The sequence below is a fragment of the Syngnathus typhle genome, unplaced genomic scaffold (genome assembly GCF_033458585.1).
Source record: "Syngnathus typhle isolate RoL2023-S1 ecotype Sweden unplaced genomic scaffold, RoL_Styp_1.0 HiC_scaffold_28, whole genome shotgun sequence".
Lineage (NCBI taxonomy): Eukaryota > Metazoa > Chordata > Actinopteri > Syngnathiformes > Syngnathidae > Syngnathus > Syngnathus typhle.
Window position 1 is genome coordinate 1,209,646 of NW_026871934.1, and position 26,708 is coordinate 1,236,353.

The following is a 26,708-nucleotide window of genomic DNA, read 5'->3' on the forward strand; positions in this document are numbered from 1 at the left end:
ACCTCCTAGAAAGCACCATGGACATACTCTCTCTCTGTAAAAGATAAAAAAGAGAGTCTAGAAAAGCAGAACGCAAATGGCGGAAAACTAAACTTCACATTCATCATGATACTCTGTGGTGGCGTCCGCCATTTTTTATGGGGTGGTCTGCTGGAGCAGCGGCATCACTGCAGCGGAGAGGAAGAGGCTGGACAAGGTGGTGAAGAAAGCCGGCGCTGTCCTGGGCTGCAGTCTGGACCGGGTGGAGGTGGTGGGGGAGAGGAGGATGGTGGCTAAGCTGTCCTCCATCATGGACAATGTCTTCCACCCCCTTCATGAGACTGTCAGAGCCCTGGAGAGCTCCATCAGCGACCGGCTTCGTCACCCACGATGCACCACCGAGAGGCATCGCAGGTCCTTCCTCCCTGCTGCCATCAGACTGTACAACCAGGCCGACCATCGTAGCTAACGGACAAAATAACATGCAATAACGTGCAATAACCATATGTGCAATCACACTATGTGCAATATCTGTCTACCTCACACTCTTTTACCTGCTTTCTTTGCACTTTTTTTGCACTATTTTTTTATCTAATTTTTTTTTTTTATCTCCACTGTATATTGTGTATTGTGTATTTTGTATACACTGTCCATATTTTTTTTAATTATATATACTTTCTACTTCTTAAAATCTTTTACCCCCTTCCCCGCATGCGTGTGTGTGTGTATATGTTACGTGTACTGCTGCTAACATAGGAGTTTCCCCATTGAGGGAATAATAAAGGATTATCTTATCTTATCTTATCTTATCTTATTTACAAAGACAGCCTTAAATCCTATAACCAAGAACTAAAAAAACCCAGACAATCTTTCTTTGCTGACATAATCAACAAAATCACAAATGACGCTCGTACTCTCTTTGCCACCATTAACAGGCTAACAAACGCCCCCCCTCCAATTGCCCCTGATTTCCTATCCACTGTCAAATGCAATGGATTTGCAACCTTCTTCAAGGATAAAATTAAAAACATCAGATTAGCCATCAGTAAAAGGACCTATGGCACCAATGCAACAACTGAAAAGGTGCCTAGTAAACATGACCCAATTTAATATCATTGACCAAAAACAACTAGAAGAAACAGTGCAAAGCCTTAAATCCTCAACATGCTGCCTTGACACCTTGCCAACAAGCTTTCTAAAAAAATGTCCACAAATGCCTTGCCCCAGACCTACTGCAGATAATAAACACCTCTACTTACAGGCATCTTTCCACGATCTTTGAAAACTGCTGTTGTGAAGCCCCTATTAAAGGAGCCTAATCTTGACCACTCCATAATCAGCAATTTCAGACCAGTATCAAATCTTCCTGTTTCAAGCAAAATACTCGAAAGAACTGTCTATCAACAACTCTGTGCCTTCCTATCCTCCAATAACATACTAGATCCCTTCCAATCCGGTTTCCGACCCCATCACAGCACCGAAACTGCGCTTCTCAGAGTTATCAATGACATCCGAATGAACACGGATTCAGGTAAAATCTCAATTCTAGTGTCACTAGACCAGGGGTGGGCAAACTTTTTGACTCGCGGGCCGAACTGGGTTCTAAATTTGGACCGGTGGGCCGAACCAGGAGCAGATGGACGTAGGCTTTGTGTGAGCGGCAAGCGACCTGCGACCTGCAAAGGTCATTGCATAAAAGATTTTGGCCTTTAGTAGGTAGTAAAGCATGGATATTCCAAACAAGTTTTTTGAAAACAAATGCATTTATTAACAGCATTAAAAAAAAAAAAAAAATTCACAAAAAAACCTGCTATCAGTGATTCTCATAAAATACGACACTGTTATTATGAATAACAGAATAACGTCACGTCGCGTACGTCGGGCCAAATTGGCGACTCTTTTAAACGCTCGGCACTGTGTTCACCTTGCTTTTCCTTGGGGGACTCATTTTAATGGAAAGATTCCAGGGGAAGGTTTGTGGCTGGCTTTAGCGCAAAACTGCATCTGAAAGCTCAGCGCGCGAATTACAAGAATGCTGTCGTCAAAGCCCACGCTCTAAATTCGGGACTGATACGAATAGAGCGAGAGTGCGCCATGTCCGTACTACTGAGTACGTACACGCACTTGTGAGTGTGCACCGAGCTTTCTGACACGGCTTCTGGTAGTAAATGCGCATGCGAGCGCTTCGCCATCTACTGGGGAAACGCAGTCATTGCAGGCAAAATGACCCCAAAAAAAAAAGTATAATAATACAATTTGTTCAGGGTTGGCGGGCCGGATTAAACGGTCCCGTGGGCTGGATGTGGCCCGCGGGCCGTAGTTTGCCCACCCCTGCACTAGACCTTAGTGCTGCGTTCAATACGGTTGACCATGAAATTCTATTAGACAGACTGGAAAACTGGGTGGGTCTTTCCGGCAAGGTTCTTGACTGGTTCAGATCCTATCTGCAAGACAGGAACTACTTTATCTCTATCGGCAATTTCATCTCTGACCTGACCAATATGACATGTGGGGTACCCCAAGGCTCAATCCTAAATCCGGTCCTATTCAATCTCTACATGCTACCAATTGGCCCAATACTCCAAAAAACAACATAGCCTACCACAGCTACGCAGATGACACACAACTTTACATAGCCCTCTCATCGGATGACTATACCCCTATAAATACACTATACCAAACCATTGAGCAAATAAATGACTGGATGTGCCAGAATTTCCTCCAACTAAACAAGGACAAAACAGAGATAATTGTCTTTGGCGCTAAAGCAGAAAGGCTCAAAGTCACTGCTCAATTAAAATCCCTAGCCCTTAAACAAAAGGAACAAGTACAAATTCTTGGCATTATTATTGAAAATGTGCCTTCTTCCAGCTAAAAAAAATAGCAAGGCTCAGAGGCTATACATCAAAACAAGATCTTGAAAAAATAATTCATGCCTTCATATCTAGCAGATTGGACTACGGGAACAGCCTCTTCGAAGGCCTACCAAAGAAAGCTATGAAACAACTACAGCTCATTCAAAATGCTGCTGCTCGAGTTCTAACAAGAACCAAGAAAGCAGAACACATTTCACCAATACTCAAGTCTCTACACTGGCTACCAGTATGCCATAGAATAGATTTTAAGATTCTGCTAATAGTTTATAAATCTCTAAATGGGCCAGGGCCAAAATACCTCTCTGAACTGCTCCAACACTATGAACCTTCTAGATCACTTAGGTCATCGGGAACAGGCCTGCTAATTGTTCCCAGGTACAAAACAAAACATGGTGAAGCTGCTTTTTGCCATTATGCCCCCCATAGCTGGAATAAACTCCCAGAGGACATTAGATCTGCCCCTACTGTTAGGGTTTGCAGAATATCTTTATCGTATGATTATGTTGTAATGTAACCTGTAATAATTTAACTAGCTTGTCCTGTCTAGACAAAAGTAGTTGACCAAAGTGCTAAGATCTTTTCAACTGATTGACTAGACGCAGAGGAAGCAATTAAAGTTGCTTTGTTTACAGAAAGTCGTAAAAGGCCCCCTGCTATGCTTTGATCAGCAGGGGAGCGGCTTCACCCCCTCCTGTGTGTTCCCACACCCCCACTTTCAACCCCACTCTTTTTCTCTCAATAAATATGCACCTGAAAAGGCCTGAGTCAGACCTCCATTCGACCATCGCTGTAACCACAGCTATGAATGGACTCTCCGCCTGCAGATGTTTAAAATTACTTACTTGACTCCTGTGTGGTTCTTGCAAATTAAGTTAGAGTGAGCACCACCCTAACACCTACCCTACCCATCTTTAAATCTAAACTTCATCTAAATAAAACTTCAAACTTTTTTATTCTCTTTTGCTTTCTAGCTGCTTCTAAAGCAATGATGTTGTTTTTGTTTCTGTTTGTTTATTATAATCTAAAATGTTCTTAAATGTTCTTAAATGAATTTATGCCAGGCTCTGACCTGATGTGATTCTGTTCTATAATCTATCAATGACGTTGTAATCTATTTTTTTTAAATGAATTTATGTACCGTATTTTGCGCCCTATTAGGCGCACCGGGGTATAAGGCGTACCTTCAATTAACGGCCCATTTTAAAACTTTGTCCATATATAAGGCGCACCGAACTATAAGGCGCATAAAATAGAAGCTTTACTGCAACAAACTGAGGTTGACTAGGGTTGCGGTATGCACCCACTAGCCAATAACCAATGAGCCCTCTGTAAACAATCGCGTTTCTCAAACGATCTCCTATAAAATTATTGGAACTGACTAAAGTTCGATCTAACGCATTGGTACTACTTACATATGTTTCCCTTCCATATCGATCCGTAGATCGTAACCGGCTCAGTGGCATAGTGGTAGAGTGTCCGCCCTGAGACCGGAAGGTTGTGGGTTCAAACCCTGGCCGGGTCATACCAAAGACTATAAAAATGGGACCCATTGCCTCCCTGCTTGGCACTCAGCATTAAGGGTTGGAATTGGGGGGTTAGATCACCAACTGATTCCCGAGCGCGGCACCGCTGCTGCTCACTGCTCCCCTCTCCCCCAGGGGATGGATTAAAATCACACGGGGATGGGTTAAATGCAGAGGACAAATTTCACCACACCCAGGTGTGTGTGTGACGATCATTGGGACTTTAATCTTTTAATCTTTTAGATTTACTCGAAACATTAACAGAGCAGCCTATTTTGACATGAAGTAGCCTCACGCGTATAGCAGCTATCATTATAGCATTAGCCATCCGCAATTTCCTATGAGCCTCAGCTCGCAATCTCCCATGAGCCTCAGCAAAGTGTAAACAATTGCGTTTCTCAAACGATCTCCTATAAAATGATCAGAACTGACTAAAGTTCGATCTAACGCATTGGTACTACTTACCTATGTTTCCCTTCCATATCGATCCGTAGATTTACTCAAAACATGAACAGAGCAGCCTATTTTGACATGAAATAGCCTCGCGCGTATAGCAGCTATCGTTATAGCATTAGCCATTCGCAATTTCCTATGAGCCTCAGCTCGCAATCTCCCATGAGCCTCAGTAAAGTGTAAACAATCGCGTTTCTCAAACGATCTCCTATAAAATGATCAGAACTGACTAAAGTTCGATCTAACGCATTGGTACTACTTACCTATGTTTCCCCTCCATATCGATCCGTAGATTTACTCGAAACATGAACAGAGCAGCCTATTTTGACATGAAATAGCCTCGCGGGCACAACAGCTATTCGGTGACGGCCCCTGACTACAGTTACCGTAATGTTGGGAAGCGATGCGACCTTGTAATTTACTAGTCGTACTAAAACGTACTAAAACATTGTGGCAGAGCACTGTGTACAACCAGTATGGATCAACAAATTCATCACTTGATCCATATATAAGGCGCACCGGACTATAAGGCGCACTGTCGACTTTTGATAAAAATTTAGGTTTTTAGGTGCACCTTATAGGGCGGAAAATACAATAAATGCTATGCATTGCTTCACCTGCTTTCAATAATTTGTTTTGTAAAGCACTTTGAATTGCCTCTGTGTATGAAATGTGCTATATAAATAAATTTGACTTTGACTTTGTTACCAAACAGCCTTCTGTTGAACACAAGCTTCCAGACATTACGTCCAACTACGTTTCAACATCAACTTTATTTCATAAAGTTCTTCCTAATTCATCTTGGCGAAACTCCCTTAGGCGTTCCCATTTTTTTTTTTAGGCCTGGCAGCGGTAGACACACAATTATGACTCTGAAAGGACATGTCCAAACCGGCTATGATATCAGAATAATCACTGAAATGCAGTCCTCAGGTCCATGTCATATTCGCTACCAATCGGAATGTAACGAAACTGTTTCTACCCAGTCACGAACTGGGGACTTTTCGCGTGTTAGGCAAACGTGATAATCACTACACTATGGAAACATCTGCTAGAGTGGTGCACCTTACTTACTGGACCAAAGGTGAGGGCTGCTGGGCACCAAGCGCACCCGAACCATCACTATTTGAGATCTTTACGGTTACTCCATCATTTATTCACGTTTGGTGAAACCTCCCCAAATCCCCACTCAAACATGCAAAGCATACGATTCGACATGAAAGCAAATCCATTTGTATCATGTAAGGACTTTTGACTTGTGATCTGGTGCTCCCTGTGTGGAGTTTGTAGGTTCTCCGGGTTTTCCTCCCACATCACAAAAACATGCTTGGTCAGCCGATTTAGTAATCCAAACTGCCCATAGGTGTGAGTGCCAGTGTGAATGATTGTTGTCTCTGTGTGCCCTGCGATTGTCTGGCAACCAGTTATAACGTGTCCCCCGCCTACTGTCCGATGACTGCTGGGATAGGCTCCAGCACGCCTGCGACCCCTCGCAGTACCGATAATGGACGGAATGGATGGAATTGAATGCCGATCAGTTTAGGGCCTGAAGAGGGAGCAACAGCAATATGCAGATACTCCTATTAGTTTATACAAACATATCAATCAATGTGTAAATAATTTACCCAAACATAGTTGCTCAATCAGAGCACAGACACAGCACACAGAGCTTTGTGACTTTCACTTACACATAGGCAGTGAGCACAGACACGGCACACAGAGCTCAGTTAAGTTCCATGACACATAGTCACAAAACAGTCAGTATATAACAGGACATTCAGGTGATAACAGAACAGACCTTATCCTTCCCTTCCGTTCCCTTCCTAGTTCCTGCTTTTGGTCAGTATAAAGCCTTCTGATTTGAAGTTTGACGTTGTTGTTTCATCTGCTGAAGTGCCTTGTGCACTGACTGCCATTAAAAAAACTAATATCTGTTACAAAAACTGTTACTCCACATTTTTGTTTTCCTTGCTTAACGATGGACACCTTGAACAAAACGCAACAGGCCGTTTTAGCTATACTATTCACGGCCTCGGCTCGGCAAACTGAGGCTCAATTCCCCGACGCGGAGTCTAAAATCAAAAGGATCATAAGACTTGTTTCCAACCAGGGACCTTCAGCGTGTGAGGGAATGTGATAACCACTACACCATGGAAACTGCGCTGACACATAGCCTTTTGAAGAGCCTGGCAAAAGTTAAACAAAAGTGCGAAACCTGGTTTTCACCCAGTCTCAAATCAGGTACCCTTTAGCGAAACGACGCAGCCTGGGCTCGGCAAATCGGGCTTCAATTCCCCGACGTGGAGTTTATTTCTTTGTATGGAAAAATTGCTTTTGCTGGCACAGTTTTGAAAAGCAAATCAAAAAGTTTATAAGTGCCTGCTTTCTTCCTCACTCACTTTTGTTGAACTTTTGCCAGGCTTCTCAAAATGCTTTGGACTTCACAGCAGTTTCCATAGCGTAGTGGTCATCATGTTCTTCTAAGACGCGAAACACCCCCTGTTTGAGACTGGGTGGAAACAACATTTTCTAAATCTATTTGTCAGTGTTGTCTGCTTTGCAAAGTGTGCCAGGGACACCTCGGCAAACAGGAGCCATATAGTATTTGATAAAGTAATCACATGTTCTCCGAGTTACAATGTCAACTGGTGGAACTTACTTTAGATCTTGGATGGTTTTAAAGCTAATGCTCTTCTGGATTACCGAGTAATCGGTTGAGACCGGCGTAACTGTACGACGGCTTCCTGCTTATCCGGCCGGTGCTGACGGGTCCCTCGCCTTGGCCTCGCAGCCTCGTGCTCGTCGGAACCAACGACTTTCGCCGTGCTAGCCCCGTGGTGTCCATCTGCACGTGCCCAGGACGCTGCTCACACGTTTGCCTGTTTTGTGATGTTTTCACCAATTCACGACCACGGTCCATTGGGCGCCGTTGAATTGGACTGTCCTTACACCTGTTTATGGACCCCATGGAGGCTATTTTGTGTGTTTTGGGGTGTTCTTTGATATTGAGGGGTGCTGGTTGGCCGCTGTTACTTTTTTTCCTTTGCTTTGATGGCTTTTATCTTTCGCACTTACTGGCTTTCTTTGTGGCGCTGTTGTGTGGCAGCCTTATGAGAGCCTATTGAGTTGCGCTCATGCCTTCTGTGTCTTTTGTATACCCGCTCTGTGGTATGGATTCTGATTGGGCCTGAATTTCCCCACCCCCGGGATCAATAAATGTTCAATCAACCAATCAATCAATCAATCAATCAATCAATCAATCAATCAATCAATCAATCATTTAGTCAATGTTGGCATGGTGTGATTGTGAGCACTCTGAATCTAGCAATCCAAGTTCAAGTCTTGGTGGAACTTCCAATTTGTAGTCATTTACATGAAACAATTGGAAATTCCAATTCAGTACTTTGTGGACAGCCCTATGAGTGTGTCAGCCCTGCCTCCACTACTTCTGTCAATTTCGTAAAATGGGGACCTTAGTTAGTGCATTGTGCTAAGAAAAATTATGCTCCTCCGTCTGTCACTGCCAGGGTTCTATGGTGTAATGGTGAGCACTCTGGACTCTGAATCCAGTGATCTGAGTTCAAGTCTCGGTGGGACCTCAAATAATTTGTCATTTAGCTGGGAAAAATTTGCGAAATGGTGATAGCTTGTGTGCTGCCCCATGAAATTGTATGCTTCCCTTCACCTGAGGGTTCCATGAGCGCTCTACACTCTGAATCCAGTGATCAAAGTTTTAGTCCCGGTTGGACCTCAAATCTTTGGTCATATACATATACGTCGTATGCAAAGGTTTGGGCGCCCCAATCAATTTCAACATTTTCTTTATAAATCCTTGGCTGTTCGCATCAGCAATTTCAGTTAAATATATCATATAGCAGACAGACACAGTGATATTTGAGAAGTGAAATGAAGTTTATTGGAGTTAACGATTTGTCAAGAAGAATGGTCCAATATTCCTTCAACCAAAATCCACACTCTCATTGGAAGCTTTCGGAAGTGTTTAGAGCAGTGGTTCCTTGTTGGAGGTACCGAATCCCACCAGTTTCAGATGCGCAATCACCGAACCCCTCGTTAGTGAAAAAATGTTATATATTTTTTTCAAATTCAAGACATAGATGTTTTTTACTGGCACACAAAATGAGCCATGCATGAACATCACCTTGTTCAAAGAATAAAACCAACATAATGCATGAATTCACGTCAAATGACATACCAGCAAATCAGTGTGACTTCTGCTGTTGCCTTTACGAGATCAGTTCAGATATGCGTTATCACAAATTGATAAATCAGGTGTGTTCGGACCTCCCCAGTAGAGGCTCTGCTGAACCTCTGAGACCGACTCACCGAACCCCTAGTTTGACCGATTAAAGGTTCAGGACCCCTGGTTTATAGGCTGTTATTTCTGCAAAAGGAGGATCTACTAAATATTGATGTCATTTTTCTCTTGGGGTGCCCAAATGTATGCACCTGCCTACTTTTGTTGAAATAATGATTCCACACTGTCTGCAAATCCTATAAACTTCATTTCACTCAAATATCACTGTTTACCACCGCCGCCATCCACCGTGCTTGGATTCGGGCCATCTGATTGGTTCCTTTCGGTTCGTTTCTTGGTTCGGTTCAAATCCGGGTTATGGCATAATCAAATTACCTTGTTGAATTTGTCTGCTGGTCACTTTTGCTAAACAGCCTTCCTTTGGACAATGACAGTTTTCCACACAAGTTTACAGTCAATACAGTGTTGTGGCGAGTGGCGCAATGGGTAACACATGATGGCAGATTTAAGTGATGTTTTATGTATGATGAGAAACAAAATAGCAGACGGAAGAGACCCAAGGTCAATTAACTCAAGCCGTTTCATTGCAATTGATAGCCCATATGACATGCACCTCAGATTAAATGGGGCTAGTTCAGGGGTCGTCAACCCACGGCTCCAGAGCCTCATGCAGCTCTTTAGCACAATCCTAGCTGCTCCCTGTAGCTCTTGCAAAAATGCGTGAAAATGGAAAAAGCTGTTTTTTTTATATATATGTTTTTAGATGGTAATCATGACACAAACATTCTTATTCTGTAGAAAATGTATGTAGTTGTGAATATATTAAAAATACTGAATTTTAGAATGGCGCAAAATTGCGTCATAGCAAGCGACACAGCACAGGCAAGTTGTAAACAAACAGGTGTTTGAGTGACGGGCCATGGATTCTAAAGGCAAAAAGAGAAAGATTGCTGATAAGAACAGAGGATTTAAGAAAGAATGGACTCAACTATTTGCTTTCATTACCAATGCTGAAGGATTGCCTGAATGTTGGATTTGCAATGAGAAGTTGTCAAATATAACAAAAAGAGCAATTTGGAGTGACATTTTCAGCTAAAGCATGCTAAATTTGCTGCCGATCACCCAGTTGGAACTGAGAGGAAAGGTGCAATTTGAGGAACGAAAAAACAGTTTCAAGAAATAGATTGCATCTCCAAACTCTACGACTGCTGCAAGTTTTGTTGCAGCCTGGGAGATAATAAAGCGCGGAAAACCATTCACCGATGGCCGATGAAGGACTCATTCGTTAAAATATCAGTGCCTATTTTCGGACTTCAAAAACAAAACCAAGATCATTCCAAAAATTAAAGACCTGCCTCTCTCAGCAAAATCAGTGAACGAAATGGTAATTCGAATGGCAAACAATATTACCAATCAGCAAATCATGGATTCTGGATTATCGATATGGCTTTCTTCCACCGGGAACGGTCCATGGCCATCTCGTGGTTGATGCCGAGTGCCTTCATGTCGGCTGCCACGGTCGTCTGCCAGGTCTTTTTAGGTCGGCCACTGGGTCTTGTTCCCTCTACGTTATACGACATAACTTTCTTCACCCAGTCGTTCTCGTCCTTCCTCACTACATGTCTACCGCCGCCTCGTGGAAGCCAGGCCTAAAAAAAGATAGGAATGCCTGAGGGAGTTTCACCAAGATGAATTAGGAAAAACTTTATGAAATAAAGTTGATATTAAAATATAGGTGGACGTAATGTCTGGAAGCTTGTGTTTAACAGAAGGCTGTTTGGCAACAGTGAACAACGGACACATTCAGCAAGGTAATCTAATTACGCCATGACCCAGATTCGTTCCGGGGATGCTGTTTTAGGGTCTTTTCCTTAGGATCTTCAGCCAGGACACCCAGGCTGTCAGGGTTTTCCAGATTATCTTGATCGTATGATTATGTTGGCAGACCATGAAAGAATGTTGATGTTAAAATGTTGGTGGAATTATCTAACTGCGCAGATCCGATAATCCCAAAGATTTTGGGTGAGACAAAATTGAAAAAACGTTTTTCTTTGTTGACAGTGTCACTTCTTTTGTGGCTTACCTCTTCTGGGTTTCACATCTAAAGTATCGTATTATATTACCTTGCGGCTTATACCACACCGTACATACGATACCATGTCGCCCATACAACTCATGCATGAGATGTGGTGGCTGAGATATTCAGGCGATGTGTTGCTACCCCATTGTTCTCTCCACTCATCATTTCATATCACATCCTCGCCAGATTTTCATTATCTTCACATCCAAAGTATCTTGGCACAACGTACATAATGTGATGTGTCAACACAAGTTGTCCACGACGAGGTGGCCGAGAGTTCAAGGCGATGGATTGATAATCCGCTGTGCTCTGCACACATGGATTCCCATCCTCGTCGAAGGGTGGTTTTAAATCTGTAATCTGTCTTGTATTTGACTCAACATAGTAATGTTCGTACACTTTGGCGGCTCGGTGGTACACTGGTTAGCACGTCCGCTTCACAGTTTGGAAAGTGCAGGTTTGATTCCACCAACGGCTGTTGCATGTTGTTGATGATGTCTGTTCATGGGTCAGGAAAACTAAGATGTGGAGTAACGGTTGGTTCTTTATTGGCAAGATCTTGGGTTGTTTAATGGCGGTCAATGCAAATGGCACTTCAGCAGATGTAACAACACCCCCCATCTCCAGGTCAGAAGGTTTTATACTGTCCGGAAAAGGTGGGAAAGCTTCACCTGACCATTTGATATCTACGTGTATTGGAGAGTCACTGCCCTGTGTGTGTGTGTGTTTGTTCCATCAGCACAGGGCGTGTGATGCGTCAGTGCAGTAGTGTTGGAGTCGTAGTGCCTGTAGTTTGTGCATGCTGCATGCTGCCTCTGCTTGCCACTTTTCTGCTTTCAGCTACCGCCACCGGCTAGCCCTCTGTTTCCGGGAGTGAAAAGAGGAGCGGAGTGTATAAGCCTCCTCAACCGGTACACAGCCTCTCCATTGCCAAGACTTGCACACGCCTCCTCGTGGCCACACACGGCAACTGGCACCTTGTGGTCCCAGGCTAAGTTGTGCAGGATCTCGGAGCAGCAGTGGGCCCCAGAGATGTGGCATGTAGGCCCACCGGTGTGTGGACACGCCCTACTGCCCATCAACCACTGTGGGTAAACAGCTCCAGCTATAGCTAAATAGTGAAGACCTCAACGGTGGACCAGGCGGAGGATGATGGCTGACCTAAGGGGTGGCGTCACAACAGCTGGGAAGGCGGATGAAGGCTGCAGCAGAAGAGGGTCACCAGTCGTCTTGGTCTCCTTGCCACTGGACCCCGATCTGTCAAGGACAGTGTGGTGACTGTCGGTGCACCAGTCTCCTCACTCTAAACAAAGTCACGCACAGGCGTCTTTTTCAGGGAATCCACCTTACATCCCGGATTAAAGTCCTGTGGCGACCAGTAAGTGGCAACGGGGTCAGGATTGTGAAGTCTGGAAGCCCCTAGTCACAAGCTGGCACATCAGGCGGTGGATGTTAGATGATCGTTGGGCTCTTGGACCGAGGCAGAAAGAGCTCTTTGGTAGCTGCATACACGACTGAGCAGCCCTTTTTAGGATCCACTCTGCTCACCCCTGAGGGGGAAGGGGCTAGAAAAGGTGCCCTAAACATAGCCTCACGACTGGATTACCGCGTTCAGAGCGATCACCAATATGCGGTTGAAAACACAGAAACATGAATTTTAGAGCATGTGTAACACCTATATCGCTTTGGACAGTGCTTACAGTAATTTAGATCATGGACCAATTCTAAGTTCGGCTTTATTTGCAGTGGTGATAGAGTGAGCAGAATAAATGACCACAGACCAAAGTTTGAATTGAACTGCCGGCTTATTTTAGAAGAGAAAAATAGTTGACATACAATTTACAACAATAGACATACAATTCACATTTAAACTCAACGTTAGTTGAAGAAAATAAGTTTCCTTTCAGTAAACTTTTCAGTTTAAATGATTTCAATTAAAACCCGGGTTGTTTTATTAATTCTAAGGTTCAATCGGTTTAGTTACCTCACTTTGTGTTGTTTGAATAATATTCAATACAAGTAAGTAATTCGAAACAATAATAAATCTAATTTGAGTTAAGTAAAGCCACTTTTAAATTCCCTCGACTTCACTGGTTTTGTTCACACCAATCAATATTTCAATAACACCATTTCAGCATCATCGTACATATAGTTCACAAAAAAATTAAAGTGACAAAATGTACAAAACTCAAAACAATTCAGCAAAAGACTGAACGACTTTCGTTATCCAAATGTCTCTATATCCCTTCAGTTTGTTTCTCTTGCTTTGTTCCTGAAGAGTCAATCAATCCTTTCCGAAATCCACCTCGGTGTAGCAGTGGGGAAAAAAATATGGATAGATCCTACCAGGTTCGATGAACCTCGTCCAGCAAGTGCTCTCCGCTCCTGCGTGAGAAAAAATTCAAAGGCCTCTTTGGTGGCTCGCCATCTTGCGACTCGCACAAGAAATCTGCTTCGTTATTAGTTCAGAGGTTTCCGAACCAACTCTCGTGAATCCAGTCCTGTTCCGCACTTAGTGCATCACCAAGGTGAAAAAAAAGTTTGGAAACAGAAAAATAGGTCCATCAAATACAAAAAACGTCATACAATACTGTGTCACGTTCCCTCTCTCTCTTTAGTTTAACGGACTTACTCCCGTATCACCTTCGTCATCCTCTCTCCAAAAAAAACAAAAACGGCGGGAAAAGGAAAAAAGTAGAGTTCGCATTTCTGGTCACATGGGTTTTTTCCTACGTCATCATGTCCCTTCAAAATAAAAGTGAATGTTCACACTTTTGTCATTTTATCAACTACAAAACGTTAATAAAATAATAAATTTGTATTGTTTTAATATTTTACATGCTTTTAATCTGTGTTGGTCTGTTTAGAAGATATTTACAATGTACTTTCTTTTGACTGTTTTTATAGCTCTTATTTTACAAGGCTATGTTTAACAGGCTCTTATTTTACAAGGCTATGTTAACCTGGGTTACACCCACCCTGCCTAAATCTATGCAAGTCCCTTTGCATAACGCATAGTTCAGAGTACTTTGATCTCATGGTTCTCCTCATGGTTCTCGATGTAATTTGTTACAGATTCGCTTAAGCTCTGGAACAACGATTGAACTAGGCTCACAAGAGGGGTTCCTAACTGAGGGTAGGTTAACCTTTTGGGTTTCGTTTTCTCTCGAGAAGATCTTCTGACAACTTGGTCAGATTCTGGGACAATTTCTTCATTTTTTTTTTTTTTTTTTTTTTTTTCGGTATGGCGCCGTAAGTGGCTGCCTCCCAGCAGTGTTCTCTCTTTTCCTCTTTATTTCTTTCTTTCTCCTTTTTCTTTCTGTCTTTTTGTCCATTCGGCGATGCTGGTGCCTTCTACCGCACCTCGGTATCTCTTCGGATCGGATATTTTGTTTTTTTGTTTTTTTTCTTCCTGGGACCGGGATCATCGGTCGAGACCGGCGTAACTCTACGGCGGCTTCCTGCTTATCCGGGCAGTGATGACCGGGTCCCTCGCCTTGGCCTTGCAGCCGCAACCCATGTGGGGAGTCCGCTCCCTCGTGCTCGTCGGAACCAACGACTTTCGCCATGCTAGCCCCGTGGTGACCATCTGCACGTGCACCCGACTGGGTGCCCAGGACGCTGCTCACACGTTTGCCTGCTTTGTGATGTTTTTCACCGATTCACGACCATGGTCCATTGGGCGCCGTTGAACTGGACTGCCCCTACACCTGTCTATGGACCCCGTGGAGGCTATTTAGTGTGTTTTGGGGTGTTCTCCTGTATTGAGGGGTGCTGGTTGGCCACAGTTACTTTTTTCCTTTGTCTTTTATCTTTGTTTTGCTTTGATGGCTTTTATCTTGAGCACTTTCTGGCTTTCTCTGTGGCGCCGTTGTGTGGCAGCCTTATGAGAGCCTGTTGAGTTGCGCTCATGCCATTTGTGCGTCTTTTGTATACCCACTCTGTGGTATGAATACTGCTGGGGCCTGGATTTCCCCACCCCTGGGGATCAATAAATATTCAATCAATCAATCAATCAATCAATCAATCTGTCACAGTTTCAGTGTCATTTACTTGAGGTCTTCTTGTCTCCTCATGGTCAGTCTGGTTTAGATCCGGGGGATTTCCCTTTTCACTCAAGTGAGTACTTGATTCTCCTTCCCTTCCAGGTGATCTTTCCAGTTCCGGCAATATTTCAGTTTCAATGGAATCCTTTGGAGCATTATCAGACAACATCAAAAGCTCTGGAATTACATCATCATCTGGTTCATTCTGTTCATCAGTAAGATTGGAATGTGGTCTGGGAAGAACTACTTTATATTCCTCAAGTGACCTCGAGATCTCCCGTGGAGGACCCGAAGAGTAGTATAAAGGGTAGTTATCCTCTTCCTCAGAGTTGTAGTCAGGTTCAGGTTCTTCAGAGTCTGGTATTGGATGTTGTCGTGTGATTGGTCGACGGGGCTTCTCTGGGACGGCAGGAGAATTTGCAGGGACAGATGGCAGAAATCCGCATGGCAACAAAAGGTCTCTGTGCAGGGTCCTAGTAGGACCATTTTGATGTTCTGGTCTTACTATATACACAGGTAAGTTGTCCTTTTGACTCACAACCACGTGGACCGTGGACTCCCATCTATCAGCCAACTTGTGTTTCCCCCTTATTCGGACATTCCTCACAAGCACACGATCACCAACAGTTAAGGCAGATTCAGTTACATGTTTGTCATATCTGCTTTTGTTTCGTTCAGCAACTTTAGCAGCATTTGTGATAGCCAGTTGGTAACTCTCTTGGAGGTGAGATTTGAGAGCTTTGACATACTGTGAATGAGATTGTCCCCGACGTTGGTTCCGAGGAAGATTGAAGGCAAGGTCTATTGGCAGTCGAGGTTGTCTTCCAAACATTAATTCGTACGGTGTAAACCCTGTGCTATCGTGTCTGGTACAGTTATGCGCATGCATGAGTGGTTTTACAAAGTCATGCCAATGCCTCTTGTCTTCATCTTTGAGTGTACCTAACATGTTCAGTAAGGTACGATTGAATCGTTCTACAGGGTTTCCCCTGGGATGATAGGGTGAAGTCCTAACTTTTTGTATTCCAGCCAAGTTACACAGTTCTTTGATAGTTTTTGATTCAAAGTCCGCTCCTTGGTCACTATGCAACTTCTCAGGAAAACCATAGTGGATGAAGAAGTTTTCCCACAGGGCCTTCGCTACAGTTCGAGCTTTTTGGTTAGGCGTTGGAGTTGCAACAGCGTACTTTGTAAAGAAGTCTGTGATTACAAGGACATCTTTTGTAGAACTGCGGTCTGGTTCGATCGACAAAAAGTCAATACATACTAATTCCAGGGGTCTGGTAACTTGTATGTTTACCAAGGGTGCGGCCTTCTCTGGCAATGTTTTCCGGCAGACGCACCTCTGACAACTTTTAATCTTTTGCTCTATGTCTGCAGCCATTTTGGGCCAGAAGAATCTGGCTCTGATGAGGTCAAGGGTACGGTCAAACCCAAGATGGCCCATGTCGTCATGGAGACTTTTCAATGTCATGGGTCTGAGGCTTTCAGGAAGGACAAGTTGAGACTGGGTTTCACCATCGGCTCTTCCGATACAAAACACCATTCTGCAGCTCAAGTTTGTTTAGTTCACGCAGAAAGATGGAAAGTTGTGGAAGTTCTTTCCGTAGCATAGGAGAAGATGTTTCACCCGTTTCAAGCTGGTGTATGATTTCATTGATAGCAGGATCATTTCTTTGACTTTGTCTTAACTCCTCTTCCGAGATGCTTGGAATTACAGGGAGAATGTCACACTGGTGGAAGCTGTCAGGAACAGCATCAGCGGACATGGACAAAGACGTTACAAGTGGATATGTAAGAGCATCGTGGTCTGAGTTGAGAGATTGGAGGACTAGGTGTTTGTCACAGATTGCCCTCACTGCATGAGGAGGAACATCAGTGAAAGGATCGGCACCAGGTAAGTGATGTTGGACAAACTGGCGAATTCTCTCTTGTTCTTTTAGGGAAACACGGTCATTTATTGGCTCTGGGTGTGGACGGCGTGATAATCCGTCTGCATCAGCATTTTGATTTCCTGCTCTGTACCGGAGGTTGAACTCGAAGGTAGAGAGGGCAGACAACCAGCGATAACTCGTTGCATCTAACTTAGCGGTGGTCAAAATGTAAGTTAGAGGGTTGCTGTCAGTTATTACAGTGAAAGGACTGCCATAAAGGTAATCACAAAACTTTTCCGTGACAGCCCACTTGAGGGCAAGAAACTCAAGTTTGTGAGCGGGGTAACGGCTTTCACTTTGTGATAGTCCTCTGCTCGCGTATGCAATTACACGCATCTCTTAGTGAACTGTACCAGGCTGTCAGTGAACAAGAGACAGCGCACCCTGACGGTTTCACCATCTTCGCTGGGGATTTTAATCATGCTAACCTGAAGTCTGTTTTACCGAGGCTTCACCAGCATGTTAATTTTCCTACGCGTGGCGACAGCTTCCTGGACCGGGTCTACTCTTCGCATAAAGGATTTTTCAAAGCCGCCCCCCTCCCCCATCTTGGACTTTCTGACCATATCACTGTTATGCTTTTGCCCGCATACAGACAAATGGTGAGAGCGTCCAGGCCGGTTCGCAAGCAGGTACGGGTGTGGCCTGAGGGTGCCTCTGATGCACTGCGTGACTGCTTTGGCTCTACTGACTGGGACATGTTTAGGAGGGCTGCCACTTGCGACGATCGGACAGACATTGAGGAGTATACTGACTCTGTTTCCTCCTACATCAGGAAGTGCATTGATGATGTGACTCTCTCCAAATCCATCGTCACTCGGGCTAACCGGAAGCCATGGCTGACAGGGGCTGTCTTCAGGCTGCTGAGGGCCAGGGACAAAGCCTTTAGAGCAGGGGATGAGGCTGGCTTGAGGACTGCGAGGGCCGACCTGTCCCGGGGCATCAAAGAAGCAAAGAGGGCGTTCTCGTGCAAAATTACCGCCCACTTCAAGGACAGCAGGGACGCACGGAGCCTTTGGCAAGGCATTCAGACCATCACGGATTACAAGCCCGCGCCGCAGAGCTGTGAAGGCGACGTCCGTCTGCTCAATGACCTCAACCGCTTCTTTGCTCGCTTCGACGCTCAGAACAGCACTTGCCCGCTAAAGGCCACTCCCCCTTCACACGAGCTGCCCCTGTGCCTCTCCGCCGACAGCGTGAGGAGGGCGCTTGCCGCTATCAACATCCGTAAGGCGGCGGGCCCTGACAACATCCCGGGTCGGGCGCTGAAGGACTGCGCTGGTGAGCTGACGGATGTCTTCACGGACATCTTTAACACTTCCCTGCAGCAGGCCATCGTCCCGTCGTGTTTCAAAGCTGCCACCATTGTACCTGTGCCGAAGAAACCCGCTCCGTCCTGCTTCAATGACTACCGCCCCGTAGCACTCACGCCCATCATCATGAAGTGCTTTGAGCGGCTTGTCATGGAGCACATCCGATCCGTTCTCCCCCCCACCATTGACCCCTTCCAGTTTGCGTACCGAGCCAAACGGTCTTCTGAGGATGCCATCTGCTCTGCCCTCCACTCGGCCCTCACCCACCTGGAGAGGAGGGACTCGTATGTGAGATTGCTGTTTGTGGACTTCAGTTCTGCCTTCAACACCATTGTGCCACAACGCCTCATCAGCAAACTTGACGCGCTGGGCCTCAGTACCTACCTCTGCAACTGGCTACTGGACTTCCTCTGTCAGAGGCCACAGGTAGTACGTGTTGGCGACAAAATCTCCGCCAGCATCACGCTGAGCACGGGGGCCCCCCAAGGCTGCGTGCTCAGTCCGCTGCTCTTCACCCTCCTGACGCATGACTGCACTGCAACCTACAGCGACAACCGTATCGTGAAGTTTGCTGACGACACGACTCTGGTGGGTCTCATCACCAAGGGAGACGAGACTCAATACAGGCTGGAGGTTGACCTTCTGACCACGTGGTGCAGGGACAACAACCTCCTGCTGAACGTCGACAAGACCAAGGAGATTGTTGTGGACTTCCGGAAGGGTCACACCCAACACCTGCCGCTGACCATCGACGGTGCTGTGGTGGAGAGAGTGAGCAGCGCCAAGTTCCTGGGGGTGCACATCAGTGAGGATCTCTCCTGGTCCACCAACACCGCATCACTGGCAAAGAAAGCCCAGCGCCGCCTGTACTTCCTGCGGAAACTCAGGCGAGCGAGCGCTCCTCCGGCCGTCATGACTGCATTTTACCGATGCACCATTGAGAGCGTCCTCTCCAGCTGTATTGCTGTTTGGGGTGGCGGCTGCACTGACTACAACTTGAAGGCCCTGCAGCGCATAGTGAACACAGCTGGTAAGATTGCTGGTGCTTCGCTCCCCTCCTTGAAGGACATTTACACCTCCCATCTCACCCGCAAGGCGACCACGATTGTGAGTGATGTGAGTCACCCCGCTCACTCTTTGTTCGAGCTTCTGCCCTCTGGGAAGAGGTACAGAAGCCTGCGCTCCCGCACCACCAGACTCTCAAACAGCTTCATACTCCAGGCTGTTAGGATCCTGAACTCGCTCCCCCGTTCTGCGTAGCGTCTTGTACTTTTACTGTCTGTACTGTCTGTATGCACACTGGCTCTTATTTGTTGTGTTATCTGTTTATTTATTATTTATTATTACTCTTATTATTTATTGTTTGTGCTTTTTTTGTTTATGATGTTTTTTACTTTTGCGCTATGCTTGCTGGCTCCGTTTTGCTCCTCTTATTTATTGTGTTATCTGTTTATTTATTATTTATTCATCACTCTTACTATTGATTGTTTGAATTTCTGCCTTCTTGTTTTTATATTGTGTCGCGTACTTGTATGTCTATCGTGTTATGTGTCTCGTCACCGTGGGATAGAGAAAAACGTAATTTCGGTCTCTTTGTGTGTTGTGACATGTGGAGAGATTGAAAATAAAGCTGACTTTGACTTTGACTTTTGATCTCTCCACCCTGCTCTTGATAAAGGGCTGCCCCCAGCCCGGTCGTACTTGCATCTGTATGTAATACATACGGTAACCTGGGGTTGGCAAAGGCCAAAACTGGGGCAGAAGTCAGTTTGTTTATTATCGTTTCAAATGCCTGCTGGCAACAGTCTGTCCATCTTTCCCCAAAAGGAGATTTCGGCTGAAAGTACTGGACTTTATTCGACTGTGAGACATTTTTCTTCCTCAGCGGTGGATATCCAGCAGTAAGACCGGTAAGAGGTTTGACAATCTTAGAGAAGTCTTTGATAAATCGCCTGTAGTATCCTGCGAATCCTAAGAAAGAACGTAGCTCTTTCAAATTTTTGGGGCTTGGCCATGTTTTTAAAGCGTTAACTTTCTCAGGGTCTGTTTCAACACCATGTTGGGAAACGATGTGGCCCAAGTACTTCACGGATGTATGGAAAAACATGCATTTTTCAAGGGAAAGTTTTAGGCCATATTCTTTGAGGCGATTGAGTACATGGAGAAGTCGGGTTTCATGTTGTTCGAGTGTTTCTGAAAACACTATGAGGTCATCTAGAAAGACAAGGACTTCTTTTAGATGGATGTCACCCATGCATTTCTCCATCAGCCTTTGGAATGTGCTGGGAGCATTTGTAACACCCTGAGGCATCCTGTTAAATTCAAAAAATCCCATCGGGCATGTAAAGGCTGTCTTGTGCTTGTCTGTCTCATCGACTTCGATTTGGTAGTATCCGCTCTTGAGATCAAGGACCGAAAACCATTTCGATCCTGTGAGTGCAGAAAAGGTTTCTTCCAAATTAGGAAGTGCATAGGCGTCTTTGATCGTGGTTAAATTCAGCTTCCGGTAATCGACACAAAGTCTTATATCCCCGTTTTTCTTCCTTACCACAACTATTGGCGAGGAAAACGGTGATTCAGACTCGCGGATTATTCCTGCTTCCATCAGCTCTTGCAAGTGCTGACGTACTGCATCGATGTCTTGTGGCCGTATTGGTCGGGGTCTGTGCTTGAAAGGGGTTTCGTCACTTAGTTTGATTTGGTGCTTGACTTTGTTCGTGCAACCGAAATCTGTGTCATGTCGTGCAAATACTTCTGGCATAGCACTCAGCTTCTGTATGATTCGCTCCTTCCATTCAGCAGAAATGGGAGAATCAGAGAAATTTAAATTTAGCTCTGTGGACTTCAAGTTGGATTTCTGCTTGGTTTGCATCACTTCTTGCACAGCATGCATTTCTGCAATGACACTTTTTGCAGGAATACTTATGGCATGTTCAATTTCATTCCTTAGGACAACTGCAAGCTTTTGTGAGCGGTTTTCCGGAAGGGTAAGTAAACAATTGGTGACTACGACACCACCAGGCAAGGAGGATGAGGACGGTGACTCGACCACTATCCACTTCCCTGGCGTTGCAGTGTTTACATGGACTACTCCCTCCAAAACTCGACTTTGACCAGCAGGAAGTAATTCAGGTTCTTTTCCCGACAGTGTGACAAGACCAAGACTGCCGTCATCTTTCATTTTGTGTCTCTGTTGTAACACGCTCAAGACCACTCTGTAACCATGTGGGAGGACACGGAGATCTGTATCAGTCAAGGGAAGGTTTTCAAAAAGAGGGTCAAGCGTGTTAGTGCCAATCAGGAGAGAAGACTGGACACTAGAGCGTGTGTCTGGAACAATTAATGCAAGAGAGGACACAGTGAGTTCAGTTCCAAAACAGTCTTTTGGAAAAGTGATATCAACACCAATGTAGCCTGAATAGGGAACATTTTCACCATTTGCAGCTTCGACTTCCAACAGATCTTGTATTGGATGGATTGTCAGGTGTGAGAGATAGCTTTTGTAGAAAGACTGGGACACTGTGGTCACTTGCGATCCGGTATCAAGAAGACAATGGCAGGCGTGTCCATTGATTTGTACTTGAGCAGTGTATTTAGCTCCAATCAGACCTTTAGGAATTTTCACAGTGGTGAAGCGGTTGTGGAAGAATTGTCTTTTGGTTTTTGGTGAATGTTCAGTGGGACTAGTTTCCGTTTCAGCACCCATTTGTCCCGCCATGAGTGCTACTTTTAGTTTAAAGGTGGGGTCTGGTTGTTTTGCTTGTCCCACAGTGACTGTTTCTCTCTCAACTGTTTCTTTTTTTTAGCAACTAAGGATGGGTTTGGCTCACTGGTACATGTCGAGATGATGTGACCATCTTCACCGCACTGGAAGCAGTACCAAGGCTTTGGTCTTTTACTTGCAGCTTGAGGTGGCAAGAGAGCTTGTTCAGGTACTTTGTGTTCAGGGTTTGTCTTGGTATTAGCTGATGGTTGATTAAGTCTTTTCTTGCTTCTTTGTGGCTGTAGCTTAGTGATGTGGCTCTGGAGTTCAGCGATTTGTGCTCTCATTTCTTTGAAGATGTCATTTTGTGGAATTTCCGTTGGTTGTCCCTTTTTAAGTTTCAGTTGTGTCAGTTGAGTTTGTAGGTCACCTATCTGGGTTTGCATTTCAGCAAGATCAGTTTGCATTGGAGGATCTGAGAAGTTCGCGCTAGCAGCAATAGAATGTGCTGTTACTTTTGGTCTGGTTGCAGCAAAATGTTGTTTCATCCTACTCTCCTTTGCAATATGGTTGTCTTCTTCTACTCTCAACTGTAGAAGTAGATTAGTGAATGTAGGAGGTTTGTCTTTCAATTTTCCAAGCTGAAGATCTGTTAACAGGGCATTATTCCAACAGCCGCGGCAGAATTGACGCAGAAGGTGTCGGTCAGCTTCACCGGCTACTACTCCACCTCTGTTCAAGGCTTTGGATAGCGCTGTTTGCAACCGATGGAGATAGTGTGAAGGCTTTTCACCTGGGTCTTGAAATGTGTTGAGAAATTTGGCAAAGAGCTCATCGCCGTCTTCCACTGTGCCAAAAGCTGAGTTCAGCAGTTCAAGATAGGCAGATGGTAAGGCATTAGGCCCAAGAGGTTTCACCAAATTTGCAGCAGGTGATACAAGACTGTCTAAGATCTTCCGTGAACGATGCAAATCAGATAAATCAGGATCTTGCAATATGAGCTCAACACTGTGACGCCATGTATCAAAATCAACCTCGTGACTGGGATAAGGTATTTTACCTGAAAACTGTCTGAGGCGGAAAGAAGAATTTATCGGTGAGACAGGAGCTTCACTTCGCACTATGTGTTCCACAACAACCTTTTGAACCTCTGGAGGAGTTAGAAAGCGTGCTGGTATGTGAGATGGTTGGTCACTTTGTGGTTGGTTAACTGTTACAGGAGAACTGAAGCTTATATTCGGATTAATTGGTTTCATAGTTTCATCTTGACGTTGGTCAGTGACTTCTGGTGGTCTTTCAACAGTGGTTGTTGGCTCATTCTGGTTCTCTGAGACGGAATCCATATCTTCGGGTGTTTTTGGGTTGCTTACAATCGACTGAGCACATTTGGAAAGGTGTTCATGCAAAACATCTTCGAAAGATTTGCCGCTTATTTTGGCAATTTTCTGCAGTTCACTGAAAAAGCTGTGGGTGGCACTGTTCGTAACAGTTGATAAATACTCAGTTCACAGAGCTCTGATGTGGTAAGAGACTTCATTGGAGCATTCAAGTGTATGGGGCAGTAAAGGTTCAAGTGCGGTCAAGGCAGCGCCGCTCTCATATTCCACAATGGCATTTCTGTGGTAGGAAGACTGGGGTTCATCTATTTGAATTGTCCTAGCAATCTGCCCGTACCTACTCAGGAAGTCAGTTAATTCTTCATCAACATCAGTGTCAGTGAGCCCACTAACTATAACTGAGTTTGGGGTTTTAATATTTTCTTTATCAATGACCTCCATTTTTTTTTCCGGCTTGGTCTATTTTAAGGTCTGGGTCAGGTAATATTATTTGAATTAACCACCACTCCTGGCTGGCTCGCCACTTTCTGTAACACCTATATCGCTTTGGACAGTGCTTACAGTAATTTAGATCATGGACCAATTCTAAGTTCGGCTATATTTGCAGTGGTGATAGAGTGAGCAGAATAAATGACCACAGACCAAAGTTTGAATTGAACTGCCGGCTTATTTTAGAAGAGAAAAATAGAGAAAAATAGTTGACATACAATTTACAACAATAGACATACAATTCACATTTAAACTCAACGTTAGTTGAAGAAAATAAGTTTCCTTTCAGTAAACTTTTCAGTTTAAATGATTTCAATTAAAACCCGGGTTGTTTTATTAATTCTAAGGTTCAATCGGTTTAGTTACCTCACTTTGTGTTGTTTGAATAATATTCAATACAAGTAAGTAATTCGAAACAATAATAAATCTAATTTGAGTTAAGTAAAGCCACTTTTAAATTCCCTCGATTTCACTGGTTTTGTTCACACCAATCAATATTTCAATAACACCATTTCAGCATCATCGTACATATAGTTCACAAAAAAATTAAAGTGACAAAATGTACAAAACTCAAAACAATTCAGCAAAAGACTGAACGACTTTCGTTATCCAAATGTCTCTATATCCCTTCAGTTTGTTTCTCTTGCTTTGTTCCTGAAGAGTCAATCAATCCTTTCCGAAATCCACCTCGGTGTAGCAGTGGGGAAAAAAATATGGATAGATCCTACCAGGTTCGATGAACCTCGTCCAGCAAGTGCTCTCCGCTCCTGCGTGAGAAAAAATTCAAAGGCCTCTTTGGTGGCTCGCCATCTTGCGACTCGCACAAGAAATCAGCTTCGTTATTAGTTCAGAGGTTTCCGAACCAACTCTCGTGAATCCAGTCCTGTTCCGCACTTAGTGCATCACCAAGGTGAAAAAAAAGTTTGGAAACAGAAAAATAGGTCCATCAAATACAAAAAACTTCATACAATACTGTGTCACGTTCCCTCTCTCTCTTTAGTTTAACGGACTTACTCCCGTATCACCTTCGTCATCCTCTCTCCAAAAAAAACAAAAACGGCGGGAAAAGGAAAAAAGTAGAGTTCGCATTTCTGGTCACATGGGTTTTTTCCTACGTCATCATGTCCCTTCAAAATAAAAGTGAATGTTCACACTTTTGTCATTTTATCAACTACAAAACGTTAATAAAATAATAAATTTGTATTGTTTTAATATTTTACATGCTTTTAATCTGTGTTGGTCTGTTTAGAAGATATTTACAATGTACTTTCTTTTGACTGTTTTTATTAACAGGCTCTTATTTTACAAGGCTATGTTTAACAGGCTCTTATTTTACAAGGCTATGTTAACCTGGGTTACACCCTCCCTGCCTAAATCTATGCAAGTCCCTTTGCATAACGCATAGTTTAGAGTACTTTGATCTCATGGTTCTCTTAATGGTTCTCGATGTAATTTGTTACAGATTCGCTTAAGCTCTGGAACAACGATTGAACTAGGCTCACAAGAGGGGTTCCTAACTGAGGGTAGGTTAACCTTTTGGGTTTCGTTCTCTCTCGAGAAGATCTTCTGACAACTTGGTCAGATTCTGGGACAATTTCTTCATTGTCATCTGTCACAGTTTCAGTGTCATTTACTTGAGGTCTTCTTGTCTCCTCATGGTCAGTCTGGTTTAGATCCGGGGGATTTCCCTTTTCACTCAAGTGAGTACTTGATTCTCCTTCCCTTCCAGGTGATCTTTCCAGTTCCGGCAATATTTCAGTTTCAATGGAATCCTTTGGAGCATTATCAGACAACATCAAAAGCTCTGGAATTACATCATCATCTGGTTCATTCTGTTCATCAGTAAGATTGGAATGTGGTCTGGGAAGAACTACTTTATATTCCTCAAGTGACCTCGAGATCTCCCGTGGAGGACCCGAAGAGTAGTATAAAGGGTAGTTATCCTCTTCCTCAGAGTTGTAGTCAGGTTCAGGTTCTTCAGAGTCTGGTATTGGATGTTGTCGTGTGATTGGTCGACGGGGCTTCTCTGGGACGGCAGGAGAATTTGCAGGGACAGATGGCAGAAATCCGCATGGCAACAAAAGGTCTCTGTGCAGGGTCCTAGTAGGACCATTTTGATGTTCTGGTCTTACTATATACACAGGTAAGTTGTCCTTTTGACTCACAACCACATGGACCGTGGACTCCCATCTATCAGCCAACTTGTGTTTCCCCCTTATTCGGACATTCCTCACAAGCACACGATCACCAACAGTTAAGGCAGATTCAGTTACATGTTTGTCATATCTGCTTTTGTTTCGTTCAGCAACTTTAGCAGCATTTGTGATAGCCAGTTGGTAACTCTCTTGGAGGTGAGATTTGAGAGCTTTGACATACTGTGAATGAGATTGTCCCCGACGTTGGTTCCGAGGAAGATTGAAGGCAAGGTCTATTGGCAGTCGAGGTTGTCTTCCAAACATTAATTCGTACGGTGTAAACCCTGTGCTATCGTGTCTGGTACAGTTATACGCATGCACGAGTGGTTTTACAAAGTCATGCCAATGCCTCTTGTCTTCATCTTTGAGTGTACCTAACATGTTCAGTAAGGTACGATTGAATCGTTCTACAGGGTTTCCCCTGGGATGATAGGGTGAAGTCCTAACTTTTTGTATTCCAGCCAAGTTACACAGTTCTTTGATAGTTTTTGATTCAAAGTCCGC

At 44.3% G+C, this 26,708-nt stretch overlaps 1 non-coding gene across 1 annotated transcript; it reads left to right on the forward strand.

Moving 5' to 3' along the window:
* Positions 1 to 8,358: 8,358 nt before the first annotated feature.
* trnaq-cug (transfer RNA glutamine (anticodon CUG)) lies at positions 8,359 to 8,430 on the forward strand. The gene has a single exon. It is a non-coding gene; the product is annotated as a tRNA-Gln (tRNA).
* The last annotated feature ends 18,278 nt before the right edge of the window (positions 8,431 to 26,708 follow it).